Genomic DNA, 16707 nt, shown 5'->3' on the forward strand with positions numbered 1-16707 from the left:
CCATCATTGCCTCAAAGCAAACCAGGGTGTTGTTCCTTCAAATGGGAGTGTTAAGAGGGTCTTTGGTTAGCATGGGGAAGGGAGAGAGAGACAGTGACAGAGACAGAGACAGACAATAATGTGAAGGGAAAAAGCATGGTGGCAGAATGGCAAAAACAAATCTGGAGGCCCCCAAAGGTGAAAGTGGAGATAACACTTATTTAGAGGACTAAGGGTTGCCAAGAGTTATGGGCAGTCAAAATAAAGGTTAGCACAGTGCACAAAGCATTTACAAAGCATTTACCCTTTTTCATCATCTCTTCCAGGTATAGACACAATAGTGTTATTGCTGGATCAAAGGGTGTGCTCATTGTTGTTGCCCTTTGGAGAAATATTCCAAATTGCTCTCCAGAAAGGTTGGATGAATTCACAGTTCCACAGCAATGTATTAGTGTCCCAGATTTCCCACATCCCTTCCAACATTGATCCTTTCTGCTCATATTTGCCAGTCTGAAAGGTGGTACCTCAGAGATGCTTTTATTTGCATTTCTCTAATAGTGATTTAGAGCAATTTTTCATATGACTATGGATCGCTTTGGTTTCCTCATCTGTAAATTGCTAGGTGGGATTATCAATTTTAATTTGAAACAAATATTATCACTTAAAGGGGTCATAATATCCTCTATATGAAATCTCATTGGTTGCCTGACTCAGTTTTATAGCCTTTTGTCCTTTTGTGTATAAAATGTCCTCAATTCTTGGTGTCACTGAAGAGATCTTTAATGATGCCATCCACCATAGGTTTCTAGGTTAGATCTAAAATGTTTACCTTCATTTTCTTTTTACATTTTTGGTCCAAGAAAATGAAGGTAAACACACAGAGCTCTAGAGAAGGGCTAGAGCTTGAATCAGGCTGACCTGAGTCCAAAGTTGATCTCAAATATACATTGCTGTGTCACCCCAGTAAATTCATTTAACCCTGTTTGTCACAGTTTCTTCATCTAAAAGTGATCTGGAGAAGAAAATGGAAAATCATTCTAATCTCTTTGGCATGAACACCCCAGCAGGAGGTAATGAAGATTGGGACATGACTGAACAGTAAAAAGGTTACTTAACCAGAGAATAATACATTCAAGACCTACCCTAGGAGAAAGGCAATTTGGCAGCTGAATAGAGGATGGATTGTACCCTTGACCATCAAAGGGACAATTTATAAATGGTTGGGACAAGTATTATCTCAATAAAGATTTCCAGGATAGAGCTTTCTAAAGACCCTTCCCAAAAAGCACTTAATGAAATCACAGGTTTTAGATGAGCTGAGGCAAAGTGAAGTGGTGAGAAGCAAGAGAGCATTGAGCTCAATATATTCTGCTGCTGCTGCTGCTGCTGCTGCTGCTGCTGCTGCTGCTGATGATGATGATGATGATGATCAATTGTGAAAGATTCACTGTTAGGATGAAAACTGTGATCCAAGACAAGTCCAAAGGATTCTCAATGAAAAAATGCTATCATTGACTTCCAGAAAGGGCCCTGATGAACTCAGATTGAAGCATAATTTTGTCACTATTCAGAAATAGCTAACACAGAGATATGTTTTACAGGATTTCACACATATGGATGATATATCGTTTGCCTTCTTAATGGGTTGAAAGAGGGACATAGGGCTAAAGACTGGGATCCCACACATCAGCTACTCAATCTGAGTTATCTTCTGCACCACCTAGCTGTCTTGTGAGGTTACATTTCAGAAGTCAAAATTTTAAGAGACAGTGTAAGGCAAAAATAACAGGTGTGAAAGACTTTAATCATGCTGTTCCCCATCCCATCTCACTCTTCTTGGAAAATCACAGTTCTACTATAATAACCAAATCATTTATAAGTCTTTATTTTCTCATTTAGCATCATCCTCTTCAAGGAGCAAATGTATTGCTGTTCCTATTTTGGGAATTAATATAGTCTGAATCCTAAAGAGACTAAGGTATTTTCCCCAAAGTCAGTTATAGACACACAACTACAAAGATGGGGTTGAGAGATGGGGTGGGGAGGAGGAGGGAAGGAAAGATGATTTGAAGGAAAACAAAATGTAGGAGGGTTTATAGTTAGAAACAAATTCTATATTTTTTATGATGTTAAATTTTTTTAATTGTGGAAGGCTGTTTGCTCCTGAGATGTAAACTGACCTTGTTTATATCCTACCTCCCCATTCCTCCTTCACCCAACTTTCAGTTCCTAGTTACTTGACCTTGCCCATTGACACTAGTGTGACAAGAAATGACACATTGAAATTAGGGGTCTCCTTGGGTCCTTGGGATAGGAAGGACCAGTAGTACATCCCTTCCCATTGGAGAATACCTGGCCCAGGTTCTAGACTATTCCCAAGTGCCACCCCTTGACCAATATACTGCAGAAATGTAATTATGAGGAAGCACTGACCCTTCTTGAATCTACCTTCTGCCCTTCAGGATGTCTGCATCTCTCTTTCCTTCCTAGTCCATGTCCTCTGTGGCCAGAAGTTCTCATTCTCTCCTCTCTCTCTCTCTCTCTCTCTCTCTCTCTCTCTCTCTCTCTCTCTCTCAAATTGAACTAGCCAATCATCAAAGAGCTTACTGCTTTTCTAGAAGTTTTAACCTGTTTACTTTGTAATAAAGTGTAATAAAATCCTGATCAGTTTTGAAACCACAGGGAACAGGCAAATTCCTTCATCTTTCAGTAACCCCCTATTTCTATCTTTAATTGATGACCCCCCCAAAAAAATCCCATTGTCATCATTCTTACAAGACCACTATATTCTTGCCAGGCAAAAAATTTGTCCTAGTTCTGGGATCCTTTCTCAGGAGAAAGAGTCTACCTCTTTTTCAAATCTTGTGTCTATGCCCCAAAATTCAAGCAAAAAAAAAAATACAGCTGAAAGAAAATTGTGAGGAAAATATGTCAGACATTCAAATTTTATTCTCTTGGAATTTTACTGAATGCTCTAGGGTGGATAGGATCACTAAAGATACCCAAACTGACACCGAGTTTTGGGAGGATTTTTTGTAGAGAAGAGACAAATAAACCTTAACAACCAGTCAGGTTATACATGAATACATAAAGGAGTCACTAATTTTGCTTATAAATCTTCTATTCTGCTCAAAAGTTCTGTTCTATTTTAAGAAAACTGATAAAGATTCAATTTGATGGAAGACAATTGTCCAGTCACTCATTAGCCTCAGTATCCTCTTCTAGAAAATGGGAGTGAACACTTATCCTGCTGAGGAAATTGAGTAAAATGCTTCTTAAACCAACCCCCCCCAAAAAAAAAAATGTCAGGAGAGTTAATCAGTATAAGAAAGAAACACCTTACCAAACATTCAGAACTGCTATTAGTGGATCAAAGGGGATCCTTTTATTGAAGCATCCTTAAGAATGGGGATCCAAAATAGAAATGGACACACTTGGTACATGAAATGAGGACCTCAAATCTCCTATGTCCCTAGAAGGCCAGTTATTGCCAAGGTCAAAGAACCTGTCCGATTCTTCCCCCACATGGGTTCAAACTCCTTATAAAACCTCCCCATCCCCCACAATTTGGTAACCAGTCCTTTTAAAGATCTAAAGTAGATGTGTGAATCTGATACTTAGACTGGGATCAGTTCATTCATTAATTTACCTTTCAATTCTAGGGTCCCTTGTTTTCCTGTTGCCTGTCCATCCCCTTCCTCTCTAGAGAGAAATTGCCCCTGTTTCCAGTAAGATGTAAATTTGCTTGATTTACATTTGCAAGCCAAGATTCCTCCAATTCTACCACTTGAGCTCTTTTCCCCCTCTTTACTAGTTATTTCTCTGTAAGATATAAACTATTTTGCTCAGTTTCCCATAACTAATGTAGAAATGGAACCTAATCACTTATCACAATCAGCATATCAACAAAGATGACACCAGAAGCAGTGTTGTAAACCCAGTCTCCCACTTATGTAACTGCAGGAATGAGGTGCATTCTCTTATCTCTTCTCTTGAAAAGTGACAGTAGGCAGCCAAGAATGAACTACCCAGAAAGGCTGAATGTCCTCTTCCAGGGAAAAAGATGGACTTTCAATGAACCAGGGGAATTTCAAAGGTTCCTTTTGGAATGGCCAGAGCTGAACAGAAGGTTTGATCTTCAGATACAGGACTCAGGAAGCGATATTTCTAAGAGTAAGGCACAATGGAAAAAAAATGGAAGAGGTCAAGATCTACAAGGCAATAACAGAAATTTTTAGAAGAGGAAATTCAAACTTGATACTTTAGAAACTTGAATTCCATGAAGGATACTTGGAGGCTAAATAAGGAATAACAAGGAATAAATAGGACTCATCAAAGGATCAGAGGATCATGCACCAAGATTCTTCACTGCTGTGACTGTCTTCTTTAGGAAATCTAGAGTTTAGTCCACCTGGATCACTACCTGTTTTCTGAAGGCAAAATTTCATCGACTTGGGGTTGGGTGGCTTGCCTGGGGTCACACAGCTAGGTAATTGTTGGGTGTCTGAGGCTGGATTTGAGCTCAGGTCCTCCTGACTCCGGGGCTGGTGCTCTGTCCACTGTGCCACTTAGTTGCCCCTCTGAGTCTCAATTTCGACATCTATAGGAAACCAAGGGAGTTGCTTTAGATGGATTTTGGCATCTCTTCCAGCTCCAGAGCCATGATCCTAAGCATATTAACATATCTGGCTCTTATTTTCCTTCTCCACTAAATGAAAAGTTTGGGTGGGTCCCTGAGGTCCCTTCAATCTCTATAGCTATGTCCTGTATTGGGGGAATGGGATGTGCCAATGAAAACCCAGTCCTTCTGAGCATGAGCAGTATGCAATCTCCATAGGGACTTTGAAGTATCCCCAGATATTGTTTCTGGTTTGCACATCACAAAAGAGGAAACTTTTCTCAGAAATGAAACAGCTTATTCAAATAACTATTTGCAATGATTCACACTTTCTCTTTACTGTCTAAATTTTGAGTTTAGAGACAAGAATTACTCTTCAGCTTTCTACTTCCCTAAACAGACCACCATCACGAGATCCAAGAGTGAAATGGGTCTGTTGTTGCTCTTGCCTCTTTGATATATTCTCTCTTGCTCTTGGGTGAAGGAATATTGGAGATGGAATGAACTAGATCATGACCTTACAAAAGCTGGGGCACTGGAGACCTAGTGAAAATTCCAGCAAGACCCTGAAAAGTGACCAAAGGGGGCGGCTAGGTGACTTAGTCAGCAAAGCGCCAGCCCTGGAGTCGGTGGGACCTGAGTTCGGATTCAGCCTCAGACACATAGTACTTGCCTAGCTGTGTGACCTTAGACAAGTCACTTAACTGGCTTACCTTGCAAAAAAAAGTGACCTATGGAACCTAACCCAGTCAGCAAGGTTTTGGAGTTTGACCTTCAAGATTCAACCCAGCAGCTAATTTGATTCAATAGCCAAGAAATCATTTTCTGGAGGAATTTTATCATTAAGTTTGAACCCATAGGAGCAGTTGGATGGCACAGTGGACGGAGCACCAGCCCTGGAGACAGGAGGACCTGAGTTCGAATTTGACCTCAGACACTTAATAATTGCCTAGCTGTGTGACCTTGGGCAAGTCGTTTTACCCTATTGCTTCAAAATAAATTTTAAAGAGGCATCTAGGTGGTGCAATGAATAGAGCACTGACCCTGAAGTCAGGAGGTCCTGAGTTCAAATCTAACATCAGACACTTAATAATTGCCTGTGTGACCTTGGCCAATCACTTAACCCCATCGCCTTACCAAAAAAAATTAAATTTTAAAAAAATTTTAAAAAAGAATGGGGGCTTGAGCTGATGATATTAGAGAGGAATCACCTTAACTTCTCAAAGATACTCCTAGAATTCAGAAAAAGAGATGTAGCTTTGACTTTGGGGAACCTGACTTACCAGTAACAGGAAGTTGGGTTGTGGACTCCCCAGTTTCTATAAAGTCTATTTTCCTAAAGTCCTATGATCTCTTATCTTCAAGTATTTTCAGCAACTGAACTGCAGACCTGGAATATACTTCCTTCTTTTCTCCAGGTCTCAAGATCCTAATCTTCTGAGGCTTAGCTCAGGAGCATTCGCGAATCACCTTATTCTAGTTGCTAGTGCTTTCCTCAATTTTCACTAATTTAGGAGTGAAGGGGGGGCGGCTGGGTAGTACAGTGGGTAGAGCACTGGCTCTGGAGTCAGGAGGACCTGAGTTCAAATCCGGTCTCAGACACTTAATGGTGACCTGGCTGTGTGGCCTTGGGCAAGCCACTTAACCCCATTTGCCTTGCAAAAACCTAAAAGAAAAAAAAAGGAGTGAAGGAGCCAGAGTCCCATCCTTTCCCAGTCCTAGGCTACTATGTGACCTTGGGCTAGTCATTTAACCTCCCTAGAACTCTGTGTCCTTGCCTATAAAATGGGTGCTATACAATACCTTGTCTACACTAAAGCCATCACCAATGGGGTGAATGCCCAGAAGCAGGGTCCTACCAGACTTCTAAAGGAAAAAGCAAATGAGAACAAGTAGGAAAAATGGAGTTGATCAAAGCTTGCATCCAGATTAGTGTTGAGACTGGTTCTGTGGGTGGCTGCTACAATTCCAGTCTGGACAAGATAGGGAGACTCGGTCTCAAAGAAAATGTTCCCTTCAATTTTAATAAACAAATAAACAAAAAAGTGACAGTAATTATTGGACAGTGAGCCAATATAATTTTCAGGCATTTATCTGGTTCTGTCAAGTTCTAAGATGAGAGACAAAAGATAGAAAATAGACAAATAGAAAAGGTACAAAATGGTAAAAGCTTAGAAATTTTGCAAGGAACAAATTATAGATGCATAAAATAATCATATTGAGCTGAGGGGCAGAATATAGAGGTGTCCCAGCCAAGATGGCAGAGAGAAGACAGGCACAGTTCTAAAATCTCCTGATCTTTCCCCATCTATGATATGAAACAAACCTCCTAACAGAAATCCAGTCCACAAAACCCAGAAAGAAAAGCCAGGAGAAAGAACATCTACCTCAGGATTTATCTTCTGCAGCTGAGGGTGAGTCCAGGCACAGAAGGCGGATGAGCCACAGATCAGCCTAATCACCAGCTGAGTTGGAGCCTGGGAGCCTGAGGGCCGGAGAGCCTGACCTGCTTGATCAGAGGCAGGACGAGACCACAGGGGCTTGGGTCAGCTAGAGAGTAGAGGCACAGGTGTTGGTGCTGACCCTCTGGAGCTTGCTGAGATGGCTGGGGGAGAGTTCTGGTGCAGGAGAGCTGCAGACACCATCCCTGGGCTCCTCTAGTCTGAGGAACTCTGAGTCCATACCTCCATTGCAGCTGAGGCCTGTTCCCAGAACAAACACAATTACAGATTACTTCTGCCTCAGGCACAGGTGTGGGAACAGAAGAACCAACTCAGTTGAGAACAGGGAGACAGATGACCTCACCCCAGGCTAGAGCCCACCATTGATTGAAGGCAAAAGTATTCAACAGCTTCAGTTGCTCCCTTCAGGCTAAGGGAGAAGGCCTCAATCAAGGTCACAGACACTCCAGAGAAAGCAACCAGCACCTCATACTGGCCGGCTGGAGGTATTGCACTCAGTGAGTAAAGCCTCTAGGGATCCCAACACAAAACCCCAGGGAACCAGCCCCTCCCCAACTCAAGGTCTTAGCAAAATGAAGAAAGGTCAGCGGAAAGGAGGATCCATAAAAAAATTCTTGGAAGGAAAAGACCCTAACTCAGAGAGACCTAGAACCTCTGAGGAGAATATGATCTGGTCTCCAGCACAGAAAGACTTCCTTGAAAACATAAGGAAGGAGTTTAAAAATCAACTGGAAAATTTGGGAGAGACAATTAATACCTGGCAACAAGAAAACAAATCATTGGAAAATACAATTAGACAAATACAAAATAAGAATAATTCTCTCAGATGCTCAATTGGACAAATACAAAATAAGAATTAATCTCTCAGATCCTCAATTGGAAAAATACAAAATGAGAATAATTCTCTCAGATCCTCAATTGGCCAAATGCAAAAAGAAAATAATTCTCTCTAAACTTCAATTGGTCAAATGGAAAGCCTTCAGAAGTAGAATTGATCAATTGGAAAAGGAGCTGCAAAAGGTAAATGAAGAAAACTCCTCCCTAAAAAAAAATAATGGAGTCTGTGGAAACTAATGACTTCATGAGACAGCAAGAGCCTGTTAAACAAAATTTAAAAATAGAAAAAATAGAAGAAAAATGTAAAATACCTCATCAGCAAAACCACTGCCCTTGACAGTAGGTCCTGAGAATTATTGTACTTCCTGAAAACTTTGAAGGGAAAAAAAAGCCTGAACTTAATATTACAGGATCTAGTAATGGAAAATTGCCCTGATATCATGGAAGCAAAGGGTAAAGAAGTTATTGAAAGAATACATCAATCCCCTCCAGAAAGAGATCCTAAAATGAAAACACCAAGGAATGTTCTAGCCAAATTCCAGAACTATCAGATAAAAGAGAAAATACTGCAAGCAGTCAAAGAAACAACCTAAATATAAGAAACAACTTAAATATCAAGGGGCCATGGTAAGGATTATGTAGGACCTGTCTGCATCAACATTAAAGGATCGAAGAGCTTGGAATGAGATATTTCAAAGAGCAAGGGAGTTTAGAATGCAGCCAAGAATCCACTATCCTACAAAGCTGAGCCTTCTTTTTCAGAATATAGGTGTTGTCAAAGGCAAACAGGAAATCAGAATAAATCATGTGAGGAGAAGTACAGTCCTGAAAACAGGATTTGAATTATTTTCACAAAAGCTCCCCTAAAGCCGTCATTAAACTAGAATGATTCATAGTAAGCTTTTCTCTGGCTTCAAATTTCCATTCCATTGATATCTAAATATCCCCATTGTGGGACACAAAGTCCCTAGTGGAATAGAAATGTCTTTCACAAACCCACTGGCTCTAGGTGATGGGAAACCCTCAGCCTCTTGTGATGGAAATTGACCTCCCCAACTTTCCCCAGCCCCCTCTATCCAGCTCTTACTAGATGTGTGTGTCCCCTATAGAAATCCAGCCTCTACAAATGGAAGTCACTGTTCCAGCAAGCCTCAGGCAACTTCTGCCTCCCCACCCCTCCTCCCCCTTCCATTTCCCCTCCTCTTCCTCCTCCTCCATATTCCATCCCATCCCCCACCCTCCCTGAGCAACTGTTGCTGCTGGTGACCTTCTCTTTCAGCCCTCTTAATTCCTTTGCTGTCCTGCTGCTCAGAGGATCAACAGTTTGCAAATGCTTCCATCTTCCCCTCTGCTCTGCTCTACTTTACTTTGAAATAAACTATTTAGTCCCTAAATTTTTCCAGGTCATAATTAGTCTACTAAATGAATTCTTCCACGTTTTCCCAAAGCCCTGAAACTATTGTGTGGGACAAATGTCATTTAAATACATTTTGGAGATCTCCCAAGGTATGAAGAGAAAGTTTTATTCCTTTCTAGAGGAACAGACTGCAATCAATTGCAGAAACTGAGGCAAAAACAAAAGACCCAAGAATCACATTTATCTTAACTTGATCCCACCACCCCAACTGACCCATCCTTATTAATGAGGAATGTAGTTTTCACAATCTAGACTTGTAAATTAATCTAAGGAAAAGAGCATATAATTTAAACTGAAACCAGAATATCCCTTCAGCCCCAGGAATTGAATGGATATCCAGACTTCAACAGATAAGATGGGGTCAATTGACTCTTCACCAATATGCCAGAAGTTGCATTGTCAAGAGAGGAGGGACACATAGTAACCTATTTTCCAATCTATAATATTCTACTGAAGAAATATTAATCTTAAAAATCTTTTACAAGGCTGCACTTTCCCCAACAAGGCAATCACTTAGGATTTCATGGAAGGTAGTTCATCTTGGTATGTTTTGTGTAACATAATAATAGACATTTAGAAAGTATTTTGTGGTTTTTGTTTTTTAAATTTTCTATCTGAAATAGGCAATGACTATCTTTCAATAGGCAATGACTAGAAAAAAATGAACTTCCCTTATGTATAGTTACTCTCTTAAATTTATTAGCTACTTAGAGTAACAAAATTATTTGCCTTGGCTGTTTCCCCTTCTCAACTGTCTTCTGCTCCTTTCTATGAATTTTTAATTTTATTATTTTCCATTTCACATTCTCTCCCTCCAACTCCTTCATTGAAAAGTCAAAAATATGGTCTCCATTATTCAAATGAAGCAATGTGAATCATCTTTCTATAGTAGTCATGACTCCTCTTCCCTTTTAGTCACCTCATTTTCTTTGTATCACCATCTGTATCCACTTCCTCTCTAACCTGAAAGTCTTCATTTATGATAAAGAAATATGAACAAATTAAACAAGTCACCAGACTTCTGGCTAAGATGGTGAAGAGAAGCTAGGAACTTTGTTAAGCTCCCTTGGGCTTTCCCCAGCCTTTGATGAATAATGAATCAAGCCTCTTCAAAAATTTTGGAGTGACAGAACCCACAGAAGAACATAATGGAACATCTTCCAGCAAGGTCAGTCGGGGGAAATGTAGATGTGTCCAGAAGCAGACCCAGCGGCCAATGGTGGGGCAAGGTGGAGGAATAAACTGAGAACCTCAACAGTGGTCATGGAGGCCACTACACACAAAGGTTGTGTGATGGGCACTAGGAAGGTTCTGACACGGGTGTCCAAGACCCCCATTTTGTCAGGGTAGTCTGGATGGCCTTCCAGCAGAGTAGCTGCCTTTTCTGGAGGGAGGGCATGGCATTCCCCAGCACAATCAGCTCAGAAATAGCATCAGGTATTCATTGTCACCTTTCTCAAAGACTCAGGGAAAGGATGGTAGATTTCCCCACTATTGACTGTCCTGAGAGTGCCTCTGGCATTTCCAGCCTAGAAAACCCAGTGAGGTGACTAGAAGCCCTAGCTTTCCACAGAGTTCACAATGGCCCATGGAAGGGCAGATAACATCCCCAGCACAGAGGGTTGAGAAAGAGAACCTCTGATGCCCCTTCTTGGTGATTTCACTGAGAAAGCCACTGGAGTTTTTAACATCAATGGTCGAAAGCTAGTAAGCAAGCCTCTAGGACTCTATACAAAGATCTGTCAGGGATTCCTCCTTCTCTAACATGAGAAGATTAGGTTGGGTTAGGCAACAAATCACAAAATGAATAAGAAAGGACAGAAAAAAGCAGAGTCCACTGAAATTACCTTGGAGATAAGGATTCTATCTGAGAAATGAAGGGCAGAAAGAGAAATGTATATGAGGTTTCCAAAGAGAATATGAATTGATCTCCAGCCCAGAAAGATTTCTCAGAAGAGCTCAGAAAGCATTTTGACAATCAAATGGAAAAACTAGGAAAAGAAATACAAGAAAAAAACTAGAATTTTGCAACAAAAAGTGACAGAAGAAAACAAATCCTCTAAAAATGAATTGGGCAGAGGCAGCTAGGTGGCACAGTGAATAGAGCACTGGCCTTGGAGTCTGGAGTACCTGGGTTCAAATCCGACCTCAGATGCTTAATAATCACCTAGCTGTGTGGCCTTGGGCAAGCCACTTAACCCCATTGCCTTGAAAAAATCTAAAAGAAATTAATTGGGCAAAATGGAAAAAGGTAACAGCTCATTTGAAAATAGGAGTGACCCAATGAAAAATGATATGTAAAAGCTACATGAGGAAAATACCACCTTGACTAATAGATGGGGACTAGGGGAAGCTAATGACTTCAAAAGAAACCAAGAGTCTGTTAAACAAAAATAAAAACAAAAGAATGAAAGGAAATATAAAATAGCACATCAGTAAAACAACTAACCTAGAAAATAGATTCAGGAAAGATAATCATTGGACTACCTGAAAGTAAGACATGATTAAAAAAAAAAAAGCCTGGAGAGCACTCTTCAGAAAACATCAAGGAGAACTGCCCTGGTAACCTGGAACCAGTGAACAAAATAGTCATTGAAAGAATTCCTCAATCAGCTCCTGAAAGGGATAGCAAAAGGAAAATGACAAGGAATATTACAGTCATACTCCAGTATCAAGTAGAAAATCCTGAAAGTGGCCAGAAAGAAGTAATTCAAATACAAACATCACAGTCAGTTTTACACAAGTCCCAGCTGACATAAAAAGAGAAATTCCATTCAAATCAACTGTAGACAACATAAAACACTTGGGATTCTTATTACCAAGGCAGACTCAGAATCTATGAGAAAATAACCATAATACACTTTTCACAGATATAAAAGAAGATCTAAATAAATGCACAAATGTCAATTATTCATGGGTAGGCCAAGTCAACATAATAGAAATGAAGATTCTATATAAATTAAATTACCTTTTCAGTGCCATACCAATCAAACCTGCAAAACTTTGAGCTGAAAAAAAATGGAAACTAAATTCATATGGAGAAAGAAAAGGTCAAGATTAGCAAGGGAATTAATGAAAAATTACAAAGGAAAGTGGCATAGCTATACCAGATCTAAAATTATAATTTAAAGCATCAATCATAGATTAGGTGCAAAAGAAACAGTATTAAATGTCTATAGTAAACTGCTGTTAGAGAAACCCAAAGACTCCAACTCTTGGGATAAGAACTCATTCTTTGATAAAAAAAAAAAAAACTGCTTGGAAAACAAGAAGATAGTATGCCAGAAACCAGGCCTAGACCAACATCTTCTATCAATTTCCAAAATGAGGTCCAAATGGAAACAGGATTTAAACATAAAAAGTGATATCACAAGCCAATTAGGAGAACAAGAAACAGTTTATACATCAGATGTACAGAAATGGGAGCTCTGTATGACCAAAGAAGACACAGAAGATACTATAAAATGCAAAATGTATAATTTTACATCAAATTGAAAAATATTTACAAAAACTAAAACCAATGCAACCAGGATTGGTCATTGATTTTGTACTCCTGAAAAGAAAATATCCGTCTGTTTTTTTTTTCTTTTTTGCAACTAGTTTTTCTGGCAAAGGACTCATTTCTAAAATATTTAGCAAACTGAGTCAAATTTATAAGAATACAAGCCATTCCTGACTTGATAAGAGGTCAAAAGATATGGAAAAGCAATTTTTAGACAAAGAAATCAAAACTCTAAGCATATGAAATATTGTTATAAACCATTATTTATTAGAGAGATACAAATTAAACAAATCTGAAGTACCACCTCACACCCCTCAGATTGGCCAGTATAACTAGAAAGAAAAATGATCAATGTTGGAGGGGATGTGGGAAAACTGGGACACTAATGCATTGTTGGTAGAGCTGTTTCAACCTCTCTGGACAGCAATTTGTAATGATATCCAATAGGGGAAAAAACTCTGCACACCCTTTGATCCAGCAATGCCACTACAGGGTCTGTATCCTGAAGTGATCATGATAAGGCATAAAAATCCCACATGTACAAAAATATTCACTGAAGCTCTCTTTGTAGTGGCAAAGAATTGGAGAATGAGGGGATGCCCATCAATTGGGAAATGACTGAACAAACTGTGTTATATGTATGCTATAGAATAGTATTGTTCTATAATGAAGGATGGAATTTCAAAAAAGCCTGTAAAGACTTGCATGAATTGATACTGACTGAGATGAGTAGAACCAGAAGAACATTGTAGATCCAAACAGCATCATGGAGGTGATGATAAACTATGACTTATTCATTCAGCCTTGAAATAATCAGGGACAATTGAAGGGGATCAGTGATGGAGAAAACCACCTGTATCCAGAGAAGAACTGTGGAGTTTAAATGAAGACTATATTATCTTCATTTTTTAAAGTTGACTTGAATATTGTCATTTTTTCCATCTAATACTTTCTTTTTGAACCTGATTGTTCTCTCACAACCTGAGCAATATGCATTAATGTTAAGAATAGTTATAAATGTAGAGCCCATATTGGATTGATTTCTGTTAAGGGAAGAGGGGAGGGAAAATAGGGAGGAAGAGAGATGTAGGACACAAAATCATGCAAAAAAAGACTGGTAAAAAATGATATTGTTTGTAGTTGAAAAACAATTAAAATATTAAAATATTAAAAACAAAGAACTGAAGTTCCAACACTAATTGACTAATGACACCTTGTCAAGTCAGCCTTTAGTGCTGGTTGATGTTCTAGGAATATAGCTTCCTTGTTTCCAAGAAATGGGTAATATTGCTTATCCCTACTTCCCAGGGGCCCTCTTAAATAGGCCACATAATCATCATGATAATAGGTACATTTCCAAAGTTGCTGTACCTCCTTCCACTGCAAGTTTTTATACCAAATGTCTTTAGAAAGGTCTTCTTGGCTCCAAAACTAATCAAACTAAATTCCTGATTTCATGCTATTGGATCAACTCCAAGAATAGCTAATATCCCTAGTGATGTTCTTTAAATTATCTTTCTTGCCAATGGCCATTTCAGCACTTTCCTTGCAAGTCCAAACTAACTCATAATCAGTTTCCCTTAACAAATGCCCCAGTTTTCACATCTTTACAAGGGATCCAGGTACCATCAATCTCACATGAGTCTGAGGCCACCTATCTCTTTAAGTTGTACAGTCCTGAATATATTTACTGATTCTGGACATGTCCAGACATTTGTTACTCCCCAGATAAATATCCTGGCGAGTCAGTTATAAAAAATAATCACCCTGAACTGACTCAGTCTTATGCCACCGATGTCTCTCTCCTCTGGGTCAGAATCCTGTGCCTCAGTGCACCTCTGACCAGGGACTGAGAATCTAGGCGAGACCCAGGGGTACTGTCATCCAAGGCCAATTCTCAAACTGCTGTGAACTATCACAGGTCCAACAGTTAGCCACACCAAAAGACTGGGCATTGACTTATGCCAGCTAGACTCTCCTCCCACCTTTACTAACACACTGTTGTCTAAATCAGAGATAGGACTTGCTCCTAGATAGGATATACAGACTCATGAAGATATAATAATGCAGGGGGGCAGTTAAGTGGCACAGTGGATAGAGTACCAGCCCTGGAGTCAGGAATCCCTGAGTTCAAATGCGGCCTCAGACACTTAGTAATTACCTAGCTGTGGGTCCATGGGCAAGCCACTTAACCCCATTTGCCTTGCAAAAAACCTAAAAATAAAATAAGATATAATAATGTCACCTGATAATCTCCCTCTTTCTCTCTCAATGTGTAACATTTTCGCCCTGCCTCCCCTCCTCCTTCCCATAAGGAGAAGGGCATAAGTAGGGGTGTCACATTCACAGAGTCAAGGGGAAGTTGCATATAAACAATGTACACATAGGTGAGAGTTCATGGGGATGAACTGATCCAGTGTTTCTCCTTTCTTCTCCTTCTCTTCTCTTCTCCCTTGGAGAATATCCTTCAGCATCTTCTGAATGTGTTCCAAAAAGTCCTCTCCAGCTCTGGTGGCTAGTTGAGACCTTGTCTTATGATAGAGAAACTGCTTAATATCTTATTCAGATCAAAACACATGTTTCCATCACAAAACAATGATATTTGGAAGCTTTCTACAATTTAAATTTTGCCTTATTGCCAATTGACACACATAGTTCACTTTTAACACAAAATTCCATTAGTATTTTACTACATGAGCAGACTCCCAGTGAGAATGATCACATTGACTCAAGCTTGTAACACATACATTCAATGGTCATCTTTGTTGTAAGACCACCTAGCATCTGATTTAAAATAAAAAAGTTTAACCTTTGCTCTCATTACAATAATGACTCAAACATCCTTAATCAAAATGAATTTTCCCCCCAAATATTCCCATATTTTCCTTTTCCTGGTATATGTATCTAACTCACACTCCTTTCCTTAAACTAGAACTTGAAACTGTAATTACCTTAAGAATTCCCCATTCTCCTTCTTACCTAAATATCCCCTCCAACACAAAAACTAAGGAAACTTACTTCCCACCTTAACATGATATGAGATGTCAGAGCCAGACACCTATCCCATCTCTGGCTAGTAGATCCAATTCACCTAAAAGTTCTTTTTTCTGGTTTGCTTAGTAACTAATTAAAAAGATCCAGGATATTAAAAGAAAATTCCTTTATAGATATAAGTATTTAATGTGTCCAGGCAGGTCACATGGGTAAGTCAAATGTCTTAGGCCAGATTTATTCTTCCAGGTGAGACATTATCCAAATGTCATTTTGGGGGAAATCAAGTCAAAGGGGTCCAACCTAAGCCATACTGAGAAGCCCCCACTTTTGCTGCACATCCCTGTCACCTAACATTTTTAGACCATTGGTTTCCTTGGTTTCAAGAACATGACATTTACCCAGTAGCATTTCCTTTGTTGATCATCCTGGTATCTGACATAAAAGAAAAATAATTAAAAGCCCCATGATCTGAAATAGATGTTTTACCTAATTGGAACTTCCAGTGAATACAATTTACTAATTTCCAATTATAATCTTAACTGAATCCCAATTAAGGAAATCCCTTCCTAAAGTTCTGAGTATCCTTCCTGGGTCTTTCTAACTATGACTGGCCCTACAGGCCTCATTTCCTACTTTTTTACTAGAGATATCCCTTTGTCTGAAATCATATCTACTCCATCTCTATATAAAGATGGCATATCAGACTCCCTGGCTAGAGAAACCTCCTTCTAGCCTGTTGTATCTTACAACAAATGCCTCCTTTGTCCAGGAGATTGCACAGAAAAATCTCAAATTATCTTGTGTTTATCTTTCTCATATTACATGTTTTTGCTTCAAAGCAAACAACCACTGCTTTGGAATATACATATAGATCTAAAATATTCCCAATTCACATATA

This window comes from Macrotis lagotis, chromosome 7 (genome assembly GCF_037893015.1).
Source record: "Macrotis lagotis isolate mMagLag1 chromosome 7, bilby.v1.9.chrom.fasta, whole genome shotgun sequence".
In the NCBI taxonomy this organism is placed as follows: Eukaryota; Metazoa; Chordata; class Mammalia; order Peramelemorphia; family Peramelidae; genus Macrotis; species Macrotis lagotis.